Genomic DNA, 14548 nt, shown 5'->3' with positions numbered 1-14548 from the left:
AGTGCTTTGGAGTACATTAATATAGGTGACATGTAAGAGAAGGTGAATAGTGTCTCAATGATAGAAGTGTGGATACCAGAACACCATTAAACCCACCCAATTTTTTTCATACGCAGTTCTGTTGGATGAACATAGAAATTGACCCTTCTGGGCTTTAAGCTTGAAACTTACATTTGTTTTATCTGAGTTCCTTCCCCAGGAAAGGATTCCCCAGGCCTCTAAAAAAGTATTAAAAAACCTGAAACTAGCCAGATTATTGCATTCAGATGATGAGATGCCAGGCCCCTCATTCATCATGATTGTTCCTTATCCTCCCCGAGTTCCCCACACAGTCACATTTCTTCCTTACTATATAAACCCCTAATTGTATTCAGTCAGGAAGATGGGTTTGAGACTGATCTCTCATCTCCTCAGCTGCAGCACCCGATTAAAGGCTCCTTTTTTGGCAATGTTCATCCTCTCAGTCATTGGTTTTCTGTGCAGTGAGCAGCAGGATCTAGACTGAATTCCTGGTACTTTGGTAACAACTGCAAGAAGCCTCAAGTTGCTGAAATTCAAGGGAAGTCAACACATTATAAAAAGAGCCAGAAAGGTACATGGCAAAGCCAAGAGCGTACACGGCTAGAGGGATCATAAGGGAGTCTGCTAGGGGAGAGTCTGGACAGGAAGGAAAGGGTCAGATAACGAAAGATCATGGCAGTCATTCATTTCTCCATTTTGAAACTCTCAACTACTTAAATAATCTATTTGTTATAATTTTAAAGGCATTGACCATTTTTGAGAGATAATTTCTGTAGATTGTTCAGTGTTTTCAAACTCTGCTAATATACTTATTTTTCTAACTAATCTTCAGTTAATTTTGATGATGTATTTTATTTGTACACAGTGGACTGTTTAATTGTTGTACCCAACTTTACAAATAATTGTACGCTGAGCTCCAATTATCTGTATATACATTGGGAATCAAAGCCAGTGAGTGACATTTTGTTTTCTGAGTGATTTTTGGAATTAATGATACTGTGTTTCTGATTTTCTGTGTATTAGCGTTGTGCTTGGGTCATCAGAGATTTATTCTTATTTTACTTTGCGGTCATCTTGTATTTAACAACTCTATGCAGCCAATCCCTAATTGAATCAATTGCTGCCATTTCATCATAATAAAATAATCATCAGTAACAGGGTGTGCTGGAGCTACTGGCGTGCATTGGCTTACAAGAGACCTCCATAGACATTCTTTCCCAACTCCCTTATCAGTGGTGCCATGTGACGAGTTTGAAATTGTCAACAGTGGAAATAGCTGTATCACAAAATCAGCAAACATTACAATAGTAGGTTTTGTTTCCTCAGAAAGACAGTTAAATTTTACTAGCATACCAGTGATGAGATACAACCTTTCCATATGTCAATTTTTAATAACAATTTCAACATGAGACTTTCTTTAAATCTTACTGGCTTGTCTTGACTTTCTGTGACTCATAAAAGCAAGTTTTGAAAAAAAACAACTTTGTTTTGATTGCAATTTATTCCTATATAGTTATTTACATGTATATTTTTAGTAATTACAATTAATGTAATAAAATTTAATTTATATGTATAAGAAGTTAATTAAACAATAGCTTATTCTGGATGCTGAAATTAATATAGATTAATCACATTCAATTACATTCACTAATTAGAATTTCTTTTCATACCAACATCCTCCTATTCCTAAAATAAATTATAATTTAGGGACACAGTATAGCTTTCTGCTGGTAGGTAATTTTTGGTGGCAAAATAAAAAGTTGTCACTGCCATAACATTTTCTCATCCTATTAACTGCAAAGAAATATAATGTCCAGCTCCATATCTAAGCACAACGGAAAAATGGAGAACAATTACTTCTTTCCCCACAGTATTTAATTTTGTCAGAGGAGAAAATTAAAAAGCAAAACAAAAAAATATATTTTAAATACCTTCATAACAAAAATAAGATTATATTTATATCTTAGTGAAAAACAATATGTTATTAAATAAAAAGTAATGTAACAATTATTTCTGCATCTTAAAACACTTTATGTATGGAGCGTAGGAATAAAGAACCAAAATTATAAGGCTGTGATATGTATAATATGAATTTATTTAATTGCAATTTTTTATAATAGTTTATTTTCCTCTCCAAATAATCATGACTTCCATTCATTTATATATTTTCACTCCAAATATCCAACTTTTTCTAGAAATTTCTGGAAATTTACTTGTGCCAATTTCTTCCTAGGAAAACAATAAGAAGAATCAGATTGTAACTTTTATTCTGTAGCCGACTCAATCATCTGGGGTTTCATTTTCTTCCCTGGCTACACCAACTTCTATTATTTCTGATAGGAATGAAACTATTCAATGCCTTTGGAATGAGAAGTGCAAGCAATTGGGTGGCATTTAATGTACAAGACCAATTCATAAGCCATTTTACACAGATTCCATTCCTTTTTTTTCAGATTCTTAAAATATACTTGGTTATTTACCCTACAAAAGAGGGATAAAACATTTTGTCAGATTTTTGATGACCATTACAATTCTCACACTAATACTACTGATTCTATAAGCTTCAAATAAGCATTACTTATTAGTTTAAAGTATATGAATGTTCTTCATAGTGTTTATCAGGTCAAATTAAATATTCTATACAATACTTTTTGTTTTTCCTTAAACATTTAGTCATTTTACTTCTCAGATTAGGATTATTTTGAGGGCAATTCAAGATATAAATTGTCCTTTCTGTTTTATCCTAAGGGGATAAAAAAGAAGCAAATCAAAATGATAGTTATTTCTTAGAACTATTTAATGTGACACTTCCTTTTTTGTTTTTACTCTGTATTTAGAGTAATGAGACGAAATAAACAATAATTTCAAAATTGGATAACTAGAAAATTTAAGTATATTCTCACCAGGTATTTGTTGACACATATTCAACAATAAAAGTGTAAACTAAAACTGGAACACCTGAACATATAAGACATATTATTATTGATGAATTTGAAAGCAATATATATTTTTTCAAGCACACCTGTGGCTTGATATTCAATATTAATTGCCAATAAGTGTGTGTAACCTCAGTCTTAATTATTGTTAGGTAATAATACAATTTAATGTTAATGAGAGGGTATAATTGAAAATGAAAGGGAGTGCTACAACAAAAAATAAGTATACATTTGTCATACTAAGTCACTAAATGACAATGTGGTTTTTAAATTTTTTTAATTTTATTTTTATTTTTATTTTTTTAGAGACAGGGTCTCACTATGTTGCCCAGGATAGTCTCTAACTCCTGACCTCAAGCAGCCTTCCTGCCTGATTCTCCCGAAGTGCTGGGACTACAGGCATGAGCCACCATGACCAGCTGACAGAGTAGTTTTAATATCATATCTTGGTTCCTAGCTCATTTGGAATTTTATTCCTAACCCCACTTTTGTCAAAATTTTTTTCTTATGCTTTTTAAATTGTGATTTTTATGTAGTTGAGATCATTTAAGAATTTTTTTTATCATGAATGTTATATTATAGAGGATTACATATATTTTAGGTAAAGTGAATAATTTATACCAAAACACACACAGATAGGTATATCATCTGTATAATGTTATGAAATTCTTCTTTAAACTTTATATGGGCAAATAATAGGATTCCATATACTTAGAAAAATACTTGTCATATGCTTAGTATAGTTATTGAATGAATAAATACAAACTCCTCTGTTTAAACTTTCTATTACATCTATTGGTCAATTTTCCATTCTGTTTTAGTGCTACATGTCTTATAAAAGTTCTCTATGGAGGCCTGGTGCGGTGGCTCACGCCTGTAATTCCAGCACTTTGGGAGGCTGAGGCGGGCAGATCACGAGGTCAGATCGAGACCATCCTGGCTAACACAGTGAAACCAGGTCTCTACTAAAAATATAAAAATTAGCCTGGCGTGGTGGCGGCGCCTGTGGTCCCAGCTACTTCGGAGGCTGAGGCCAGAGAATGGCCTGAACCCGGGAGGCGGAGCTTGGAGTGAGCTGAGATCGCGCCACTGCACTACAGCCTGGGACACAGAGCAAGACTCCGTCTCAGAAAGAAAAGAAAAAGAAAAAGAAAAAGTTCTCTATGGAACAAAAAATTATTGAAGAATGAATTAGGAAATGAAACAGATAAAACAATCGGAATGAGTGAGAACATATTACCTGACACTCATTCATGAGAGTCATTCATTGAATGACAATATATTAAGGTATCAATTCTCTTCAAGTGAAACTTTTATTACAGTGATCTTCCAATCAAATTCCCAGTATATTTAGTTTTGGGATTTGAACCTTTAAAAATTTAATCTGGAGAAATAGTGTGTAAATATAATGTAAAGAATTTGATATTCTCTTTCCAATATGCAAACCTACTATAAGTTTAGTGAATTGAAATTTTGTCATATTATCCATGTTTCTTATTATGAATATTTAATGGCTTCTACCTAATATGTACTGATCTTTTCATAACACTTTTTGAAGCTGGTGCATCTTTTTTCCTATTTTTTATTAAAGTTATTATTCCTATTATTAACTTCCTTCATTAGTTCTAATGATATTTTTCAGATGTTTCTCTTCGATTTTCTGGGTAGAAATTATTTGCAAATAATTTTAATTTACTTTTCTTATTTGGAGTACTTTTTCCTCATTTATGATATATTCACATTACTCAACCTCTTTCTCCCGGAACTATATTATATAATAATTTATTAATATATAATAAAATATATATTTATATTTAATATATAATAATATATTAAAAATAACTGTCTGTTTTTTTCACTTTAGGTGAAGGTTTTAATTGCCAATCTACATGATATATTTATTCTTAATTTCAGGTAGTCTTAAGAAATGTGTTCATTCCAGTTATATAAAATATATTTGTTTTTCTTTAAAATCAGTGTAAAATTTATTAAATTCATATATCAATGTGACCAGGAATTTCTCCTTTAGTCCTTTAATTTGATGAAATACAGTAATATATTTTCTATGGAATAAGTATAACTTCTTCTCACAATAAAAACTACCTGACTTTATTAAGTGTCCTAATTTTTGAAATAAGGAGATGTATATGCTTGATAATATTTAATTTAAAATTTTGGCTTCTACTTTGCCTAGTGTAAGTAACGGCAAAAACTGCAATTACTTTTGCATCAACCTAATACAATTGATCTGTTGTGTTTTGTGATATCCTATTTTGATATCACTAGAATATTTTTCCCCTCAAAATATTTGTAAGAGATATTGGTTTTTGTATAATTAATAGTTTAAGTCAGCAGTCTCCATGCGTTTTGGCATCAGAGACCAGTTTCCTGGAAGACAATGTTTCCATGGATGTTGGGGGGATAGTTTTGGGATGATTCAAGCATAGTACACTTATTGCTCATCTTATTTCTCTTATTACTACATTGTAATATATAACGAAATAATTATACAACTCTCCATAATGTAAAATCAGTGGGAACCTGGAGCCTGTGTTCCTGCAACTAGATGGTACCATTTAGGGGTGATGTGAGACAATGGCAAATCATCAGAAATTAGATTCTCATAAGGAGCGCGCAACCTAGATCCTTTGCATGTGCAGTTGAGAAGAGGGTTTACACTCATATGAGAATCTAATGCCACCACTGATGTGACAGGGGGCGGAGTTTGGTAATGCCAGTGGCAATGGGGAGAGACTGTAAATACCGATGAAGCTTCTTAGCTTGCCTGCCACTCACCTCCTGCTTTGCAGCCAGTTCTTAAGAGGCCATAGACCAGTACTGGTCCATGGTCCTGGGGACTGGGGACCTCTGATTTAAGTAACTTAATATATATCTCATATGTTTCATAAAATACTTGTGTAAAACATTTTGGACTGGTGACATTTTAGAGGAAAATAGAGAAAATCATTTTAGAGAAAATAGAGAAGACGTTTTAGAGAAAATCTACTTTCTGAAGTGATACTGTTTATTGGTTAATAAGAATTTATTCCTATTTTTTCTTTAAACCTTTCTTCAGATTTGTTTCTGTTTATTCTGTAGTTTTAGTTTGATAATAAGAAAAAGCTGTGAAACAATTCTCTTCAATTTTCTATCCATACTTTATACACTTATGTCAAATTTCTCAGGAGCAGAAGGTAAGGGGAGAATTCCTGTGCAAATGATTTATCAAAGAACTGTTCTCAAGAGTAATTCTAAAGGGAGTAAACCAGGACAGAGGAAGAGGAAAGGAGCTGAGTAAGGGCATATCTTGAAATGTCTGCTGGCATCCTTCTCATAGAGAGCTCTGCAGCATGAGCTATACCTGAGATTGTCCCAGTGCCAGGCAAGCAAGGTCTTTTCTTACTTCTATACCACTCTATCCTTGGTCAAAACTACCACGGAGGATAGGTGAGGAGGCACAGTTGGGAGGAGAAGCCTTCATAAACCCCAAGCATATCTAAGTGTTTGAGAAATTTTCTGGAAGACATCGCAGCTGAAGTATTTAGCATGTACCCAGCACAGATAATCAGAGGGTGTTTGGGGAACACAGTGTGGCTGCTATAACTACATACTTTAATCATGACTTCACAAAGTTCCGCTAATCTGTTGCATTTTTGAAAGTCCTGTGTCACATCTATTATATATGAGAATTACTGATGGAATGAGGATTAAGCGCTGAGTTGAGATGGAGGACAACTGCCCTGTGTCAAGAGTAGTTGAATGAAACCACAAACCAAACGAAAGTAACAGTTGAGCCTTCAATCATTGTGATAGTATAAGCAAGAAGAGAAGTTATCAGATCCCCGAATGTTCCCCTTCTCCTACAAAATCATTTAGGGTCAGATGTGTCAGCATCGATAGGGGAATTGTCTCACTGTCAAGGAAGACTTCAAAACAAATGGCTTTTGTTTTATGGACCTTGGAATCTGAGAGGGAGAGAGAAGGAGAAGAGTTAGGTGTGGCAAAGTACGGAGTATTAAGTGGAAGTGAAGAAATGTATTTTCAAGTCCCTTCCCACTGTTTCATGAAAAGATCTTAGTACAGGCACTTGGGGAAGTTTTTGGCCCTAGACTCTAAAAAGAAGCCTCTGAATGGAATAGAGACACCTGGGCTAGGAATGCAGATATGCAAAGAGCATGGCCTACCAAAGTGGCCTGAGTCCTTGACTGCAATTCCCTTTAGAGACTACCAGACACCGGCTGTGCATCAGGCGTGGGATGGGAGGACAGTTTTGCCCATTAGACGTGTGAGATAAAGCATTTGTAACTGCCTATCATCAGGCATGAAAAGTCACACATAAGATTTTGGCCTGGAGACAGACTCTTCAATAAGAATATATTTGTTAAAAATGGTGATTCTTAGGCCCCCGAATGCAATAACTGTGAGTGTGTACACACACCCATATATTATTAAAAATGAATGATCATATTAGTTTTAGACTACATTATCAAACTACTATTGCTGAATACAAGGTAAGATTATCAAATAATGCAACATCACATATACAGACACACCAACATTGGCTAACAATAACTTTTACATGTGAAGTTGTATGTAATTATTTTATTATAATCATAATGATATAACTCAAAATAGTTTGTAAAACAAGTTGTAATAATTGCCTTCAATATCTGTGTTTCATTTTGGAGAAAATACTCTTTCTTAGTGGTACCCAAATTATTATTACAGTTTTGAAAATATACAGAAAAAATGTGTCAGATATGGTCTGAATTATTGAATCAGTGCATCAGTTTTAAAATTTGATTCTTGTCTAGAATCTTTTCTTCAAAAAAATCCTAGCACACACTTAAAATATAAAGTAAATAAACACTTGGATTGGGATGCTGGCTATTGTAACTAGTGTTACTATGAATTTTCATATAGAAGTATTTGAATACTTTAATTATTTTGTGCATATATTTAGTAGTACAGTTAATGAGTCACATGGCAGTTCTATATCTAACATTTAGAGAAACTGCTAAACTGTTTTCTGTAGCTGCTGAACAACTTTACATTCCAATCAGGAAGATGTCAGGATTCCAATTTCTCACATTCCTGCCAACACTGCTTTTTGTTTTTATGATAATAATAATTATTATTGCTATCCCATTGTGTAGTGGTATCTCATGAAGATTTTGTTTTGCATTTGTATTTCTCTTCTGACTGATGATGTTGAACACCCTTGCATGTGCTTCTTGGCTATTTGTATATTTCTAGAAAACCATTAATTCTAGTCCTTAGACCATATTTTCATTGGGATTTTTGCATTTTTGTTGTTGAGTTGTAAGAGTTCTTTATATACTAGATACTGGACCCTTATCATATATGAGTCTAATATGATTAACAAATATTTTCTTCCACTGTATAGGTTGTCTTTTCTCCTTCTTGATAATGTTTCTTGAAACATAAAAGTTTAAAGTTTCGTGAAGTCCAATTCATCTACATTTTACCTTTTGTTGCCTATGGTTTTCGTGTTATTTCTAACACAGAACTCCCTATTTATATGAACACTCATGTCCTCAGTTCACACGGCCATCATCAGTGTTGTGTTCATATAATGGGACAGATAACTAGTCAAAATAGGTAAACCGGCCAGGTGTGGTGGCTCACGCCTATAATCCCAGCACTTTGGGAGGTCAAGGTGGACGGATCATGAGGTCAAGAGATAGAGACCATCCTGGCCAACATGGTGAAACCCCATCTCTAGTAAAAATACAAAAATCAGCTGGGCATGGTGACTTGAGGCTGTAGTCTCAGCTACTCAGGAGGCTGAGGCAGGAGAATCGCTTGAACCTGGGAGGCAGAGGTTGCCGTGAGCCGAGATTGCCACTGCACTCCAGCCTAGTGACAGAGTGAGACTCTGTCCCCAAAATATATATATATATTTATACAATTACATATTATATATTTATATATTATATATTGCATATTTTATATATAATTATATATTATACAATTATATATCATATATTTATATAATATATGCATACTATGATATATAATATATTATATTATATATTTTAAATATAAAATACATAATATAATATATAATATAAAATATTAATATATTTATATATTATATAAAATATAATATAAAATATTAATTAATTATATATAATTAGTTATATATAATTATATATAATATATTTATGTGTAATATATAATCTATATTATATATAATATATTATGCAATATAAATATATTATATATCTATATAATTATAGATATATATTTATATTATATATTAGATATATTTATATAATTATAAATATATATTTATATTAAATGTGTGTGTGTGTGTGTGTGTGTGTGTATATATACCTCAGTCTGGGTCAATATGTGTCTTTCACAGTGTTTTGACTTGAGTTTGAGTACATAACATTCTTATTAGCAATGCCAGAAGGTATGGAATACAAAATTATAATCTTGTTGGTAGATGCATTTCCTACCCCATGGAGAATATCTGCAGTTAAAATCAAACTAATATGAGAAGAAACTCAGAGACAGATGCCTGAGATACCATTCTGATTATTCAAGCCTTGAATTACTGTGCCCCTGATGCCCACTTCTGTCCCTCAGCTTCATTTTAGTAAAATTGTTTGATACTAAGTTCAATGTCTTAGAACATCTTGTTCCTTTATTTTTAAGCTAAGTCAATTTGAGATTTCTTCCCATTCATGCAAATGAGTCTAACTAATACACAGCTAATTTGAGATCCATAGAGCATTAAAATGGAAAATGATGCTTAATCAACCAAATTACCACTGCATTGATTTATTTATCCTGTAAGTTAAATAATTAGACTCACTTCCTTGTCTCCTCCCCAAGAACCACTCCCTTATCACTCTAAATTTCATGTGTTCAGTATCATGCTTCTTTTTTCCCCTTAAATACATCTTCTGCTTCTGGATTTCTCCAGACTTATATCTTAACCCTCAAGGATCACACATCCTAAGTATCCACGTTTTACATTCTTTCCCTTAATTAATTACTTAAATATTGCCTGTTTTTTCAATTGTATAATGATGCCCATTGTTGTAATTTTTAAATTTGATTTAAATAAATAATAACCTAGTAAGACTAGCTGAAGAAAGCAGAAATTTATATGTCACAGACTAGAAAATGTTATTGATCTTCAAGTTACAGAAATATAAAGCTGCATGACATAGGGAATGGATAATCACAAGCAAAAATTACCTGGCCTTTTTTGCACAGATTCATCGTCTCCAATCTTCATTTTTCTTTCCATACCTTTTCTACTGTAATATTTCCTTCTTCATAATAGTGAAACTTGCTCCCTTGCAGACTCTCCAACAGTCAAAATCTATCTGTTATCTAAAATGGCACAGAATAATACCCCCAAATCTAAAGACTAAAAATAACACACTTTTATTATCTCAGAGTTTCTGTAGGTTATGAGTTCAGTTGTGGCTTAACTGTTCCTCTGTTTCAAGGCTGCAATCAAGGTGGGAGTCAGGGCTGGCGTTGCATCTGAAGGTGCAACTAGGGAGGAAGTAACCCCTAAGTTCGCATACGTGTCTGTTGGCAGGATTTACTCAGGAGGTGTTGGACTGAGGACATCAGAGTTTTGATTTTTTAATAATATTTATAACATTTTTGGCTGCTGAACGTAGGTCAGCCTTATTTATGTTACGTGAGCAGCTTGTTTTAACATGACAGTTTGCTTCAACAAAACAGCAAAAGAGTTTGTCAGTCCTGTGTATACACACACACACACACAGGGGTGTGCATATATAAATATATATATACACACACAAATATATATACAGCGTGATATATATATATAGGGCTATATATATAGGGTTATATATATATGCACACACATACACTGTGTTGACACACTGTTATGTGTCAGAGCATTTATATATTGTTTTGTATATTGTGTGTGTATATATATATACACTCTATAGACACATATTTGTATATATATTGTGTGTATATATGTGCGTGTATACAAAACAATATATCTACATTTTACATATAAATACTGTATTTAAACTCTTTCTCTCTATATATATGTATGTATAGCTTGAACATGGAAGTAAAACACCATCATCTTTGCCATATTCTATTCATTCGAAGTAACTCAATAGGTGCAGCCAGCTTGAAGGAGAGTGGTAAATACACAAGGTCATGAATCTTAGGAGGTGAAAATCACAGAAGCCTATCTTAGAAGACTATCTCCACAGTATTATTATTGTTGTACATTTTATGTTAACTTTTGTTCATTTATTTATTCACTAAATCAAAAGATACTTAGTGAGTTACTACTATATATCAAATAGCATGTTGGGATTTGGAAAATCAAGAATGAGTTATTTTTACATGATGCTTGCCTTCATGCAGTTTACATTCTTGTCTGCGAGTAAAAGTTCCAAAGAAACAAATGAAAAAAAAAAATAAAAATAAAAGACCTGTACAAAAAAACTAAAGAGATTGGTCTGGATAGTGAAGCAATGTTAGTTTCTAATGTAATTTGAGGCTGGAAGTTATTTTGAAGAATCAGGAGAGAAAAATCAAAGGGAAGGAGATGGAAAAGTGTTTTCTTGCAAGTTAAGCAGTTTGTTTGATACACTGGAAGAAAGATATAAACTAAACTTTGATATCATGAAGAAGGATCTGTGTTGCTGAAACCCAGTAAACAACTCAGGAAATTAACCAAGCTATATTAGCCAACTGGGCTTACTTGCTTCCAAATGCTCTAGTAAGAAGTGTAGATCTTAGTGTAGGTAACTTTGAACAGCATTAAACGGGAAAGTCACAAGTACCATTTTTTAGACAATATTAATCTCTTATGGCACAGCTTTTATAACAGAACATGATTCACATCATACATTGTCAAGATGTAGAGATCATTTCCCTTGAATGTGATCTGTATACTCTTGAGCCCAATACCATGTGCAGAGTTTTTAAAGGTAATTTTAAACACTTTCACTCCTTCAGCCACCTCCAGTAACTCTACACTGAATTTTATTATATAAATTATGGTTATGGGGCAATTAACAGTATGAAAGTATGAAAAAGCATTAATGTACTTACATGTGCATATGTTCATCTATTTTACATGAGGTTTAACTTCTGAAGTAAGTGGGTACTTTAGCTTATGGATATTTGTTTCATTACTGAAATACTTCAAAATTCTACTCTTGAAATATGACTTGCTGTCACTTCATGGACTAAATGGAATGAGTTGATCCTAATATTCACATTTTAAATGCTCTCATCACAAGTTAGCAATGAGATTGAGATAATAGACTTCTTAAAGATGAGGGCTTTGCAATAAGTAATTTTGTCCGTCATCATGCACATGCACACACACACACACACACACACACACCACACAAATGAATAGTGTTACACTACACTAACAGAGCAAAGTGTAGAACATATTAAACATATAAATACTATTGCTGAATCTAATCTTAAATCATGAAGTGTGCTATGGGGCGGTGGTCTGTTTTCACGATCTAATAATGTTTTATTTTTGTGGTTTTTAACTGTGAACTTTCTTTGTGATATTTTGGCCATTCTGATTATTGTTGGGCCAGTAGGAGTATCTGCAGAAAACAAAATATATTCATGTTTATATTTTTATATTTTATTTTCAGGCAGCATATAGCTGAGTCTTTTATCTATTAAGCCATTCTGTCTTTTAATTAGTGAATTTAATACATTTATATTCACAGTAATTATTAATTGGTAAGGACTTATCACTGTCATTTTATCATATGTTCCCTTGTTGTTTTTCAGATCTGTTATTCCTTTTTTCCACGCTTGCTGTCTTCCTTTGTGATTTGATGATTTACATTAGTGGCATGATTTGATTCCCTTCTCTTTATCTTTTGTGTATCTATTATAGGTTTTTTTCTTGGTGATCACAGATCACGGTCCATTTTAGGCTACAACAACTAACCTTTATTAAAGACATCCCCCCATTTTATGTTTTTGATGTCACAATCTACATCTTATATATCTTGTACACATTTTGCCTTGTATATCTCAGCAAATTATCGTAGCTAAGTTATTTGTAACAGTGTTTTGTCTTCTAACCTTTATACTACAGATACGTGATTATATGCTCCTATTACAGTATTAATATTAGAGTATTATGAATTTAATAATATATTTACCTTTGCAGGTAAGTTTTTTCTTTCATATATTTTCATCTTTTAATTAGTATTTATTAACTTATTATTATTATTGTGACAAGATCTCTCTGTTGCCTAGGCTGGAGGGCAGTGGCACAATCTCAGCCTACTGCAACCTCTACCTCCCACTGATCCCTCCACCTCAGTCTCCAGAACAACTGGAACTACAAGTCCGCACCACTTGGCCTGGCTAATTGTGTTTTCAGTAGAGACGGGTTTTCACCATATTGCTCAGGCTGATGGCAAACTCCTGGACTCAAGTGTTCTCCTTGCCTCAGCTTCCCCAAATTTACCATGCAGCAAAGCAGTCGCTCTGTTTTCATTAAGATTAATACAAATAAGAATTAAATGCAAGATCTCCCATTTTGTTATACATCTTCTTTAAGCAAATCACATGTTCTGTGGTACAGAAATTGTTTTTACCATTTAAGCTAGAGGGCTATGGTGCTGAAAGAAAGACATAAGTCTCAGGCTTATGTAATTTAAGCAGAAATTTTCTTGAAACAAAATAGTTATTTTACCTTCTCATATCCACACATAAACAGAATATTCATGTTGTAACTTGCATAACTATGTACCGTTGGAAGTAAAGCACAAAAACATTTATGGCTTATGGCTTAGCTGACAAGACAAAGAAACAAAACAAAAAATGAACTCAGTAAAAAATTTTTCCTTGCCAAAACTTACGGAAGGAAATCCTATACCTGGGCATCAATAATCTTATAGGTTTGTTTAAAAATGACTTTTGTCTTTCAGATTCATTTATATGAATCTGTAAAATTAGTAGTGCATTAGTTTCTATTTCTGTTGGCTGAAAAAGCTTCTGTTGACACAGTGCTTTTAAATAATAGTAGAATTATAAATATGTAAACAAAAATAAATTGATAATTTTACTAGTCCATTTTCATACTTCTAATAAAGAACTGCCAGAGATGGGGTAATCTATAAGGGAAAGAGTTTTAATTTACTCACAGTTCAGCATGGCTGGTGAGGCTTCAGGAGATATACAGTCATGGTGGAAGGCAAAGAGGATGCAAGGCATCTTCTTCACAGGGCAGCAGGAAGGAGAAGTGCGCAGTGAAGCTGGGAAGAACTGCCTATAAAACCATCAGACCTTGTGAGAACGCACTCCCTATCCTGAGAACAGCAGGTAGGAAACCACACCCATGATGAATCAATTATCTCCACCTGGTCTCTCTCTTGATGAGGGGGGATTACGGGGATTGCAATTCAAGAGGCGGTTTGGGCCACGCCCATGAGTCAATTATCTCCACCTGGTCTCTATCTTGATACAGGGAGATTATGGGGATTGCAATTCAAGAGGAGGTTTGGGCCACGCCCATGAGTCAATTATCTCCACCTGGTCTCTCTCTTGATACAGGG

This window comes from Macaca nemestrina, chromosome 4 (genome assembly GCF_043159975.1).
Source record: "Macaca nemestrina isolate mMacNem1 chromosome 4, mMacNem.hap1, whole genome shotgun sequence".
NCBI classification, from domain to species: Eukaryota; Metazoa; Chordata; class Mammalia; order Primates; family Cercopithecidae; genus Macaca; species Macaca nemestrina.
Note: the sequence above shows the minus strand (reverse complement) of the source record.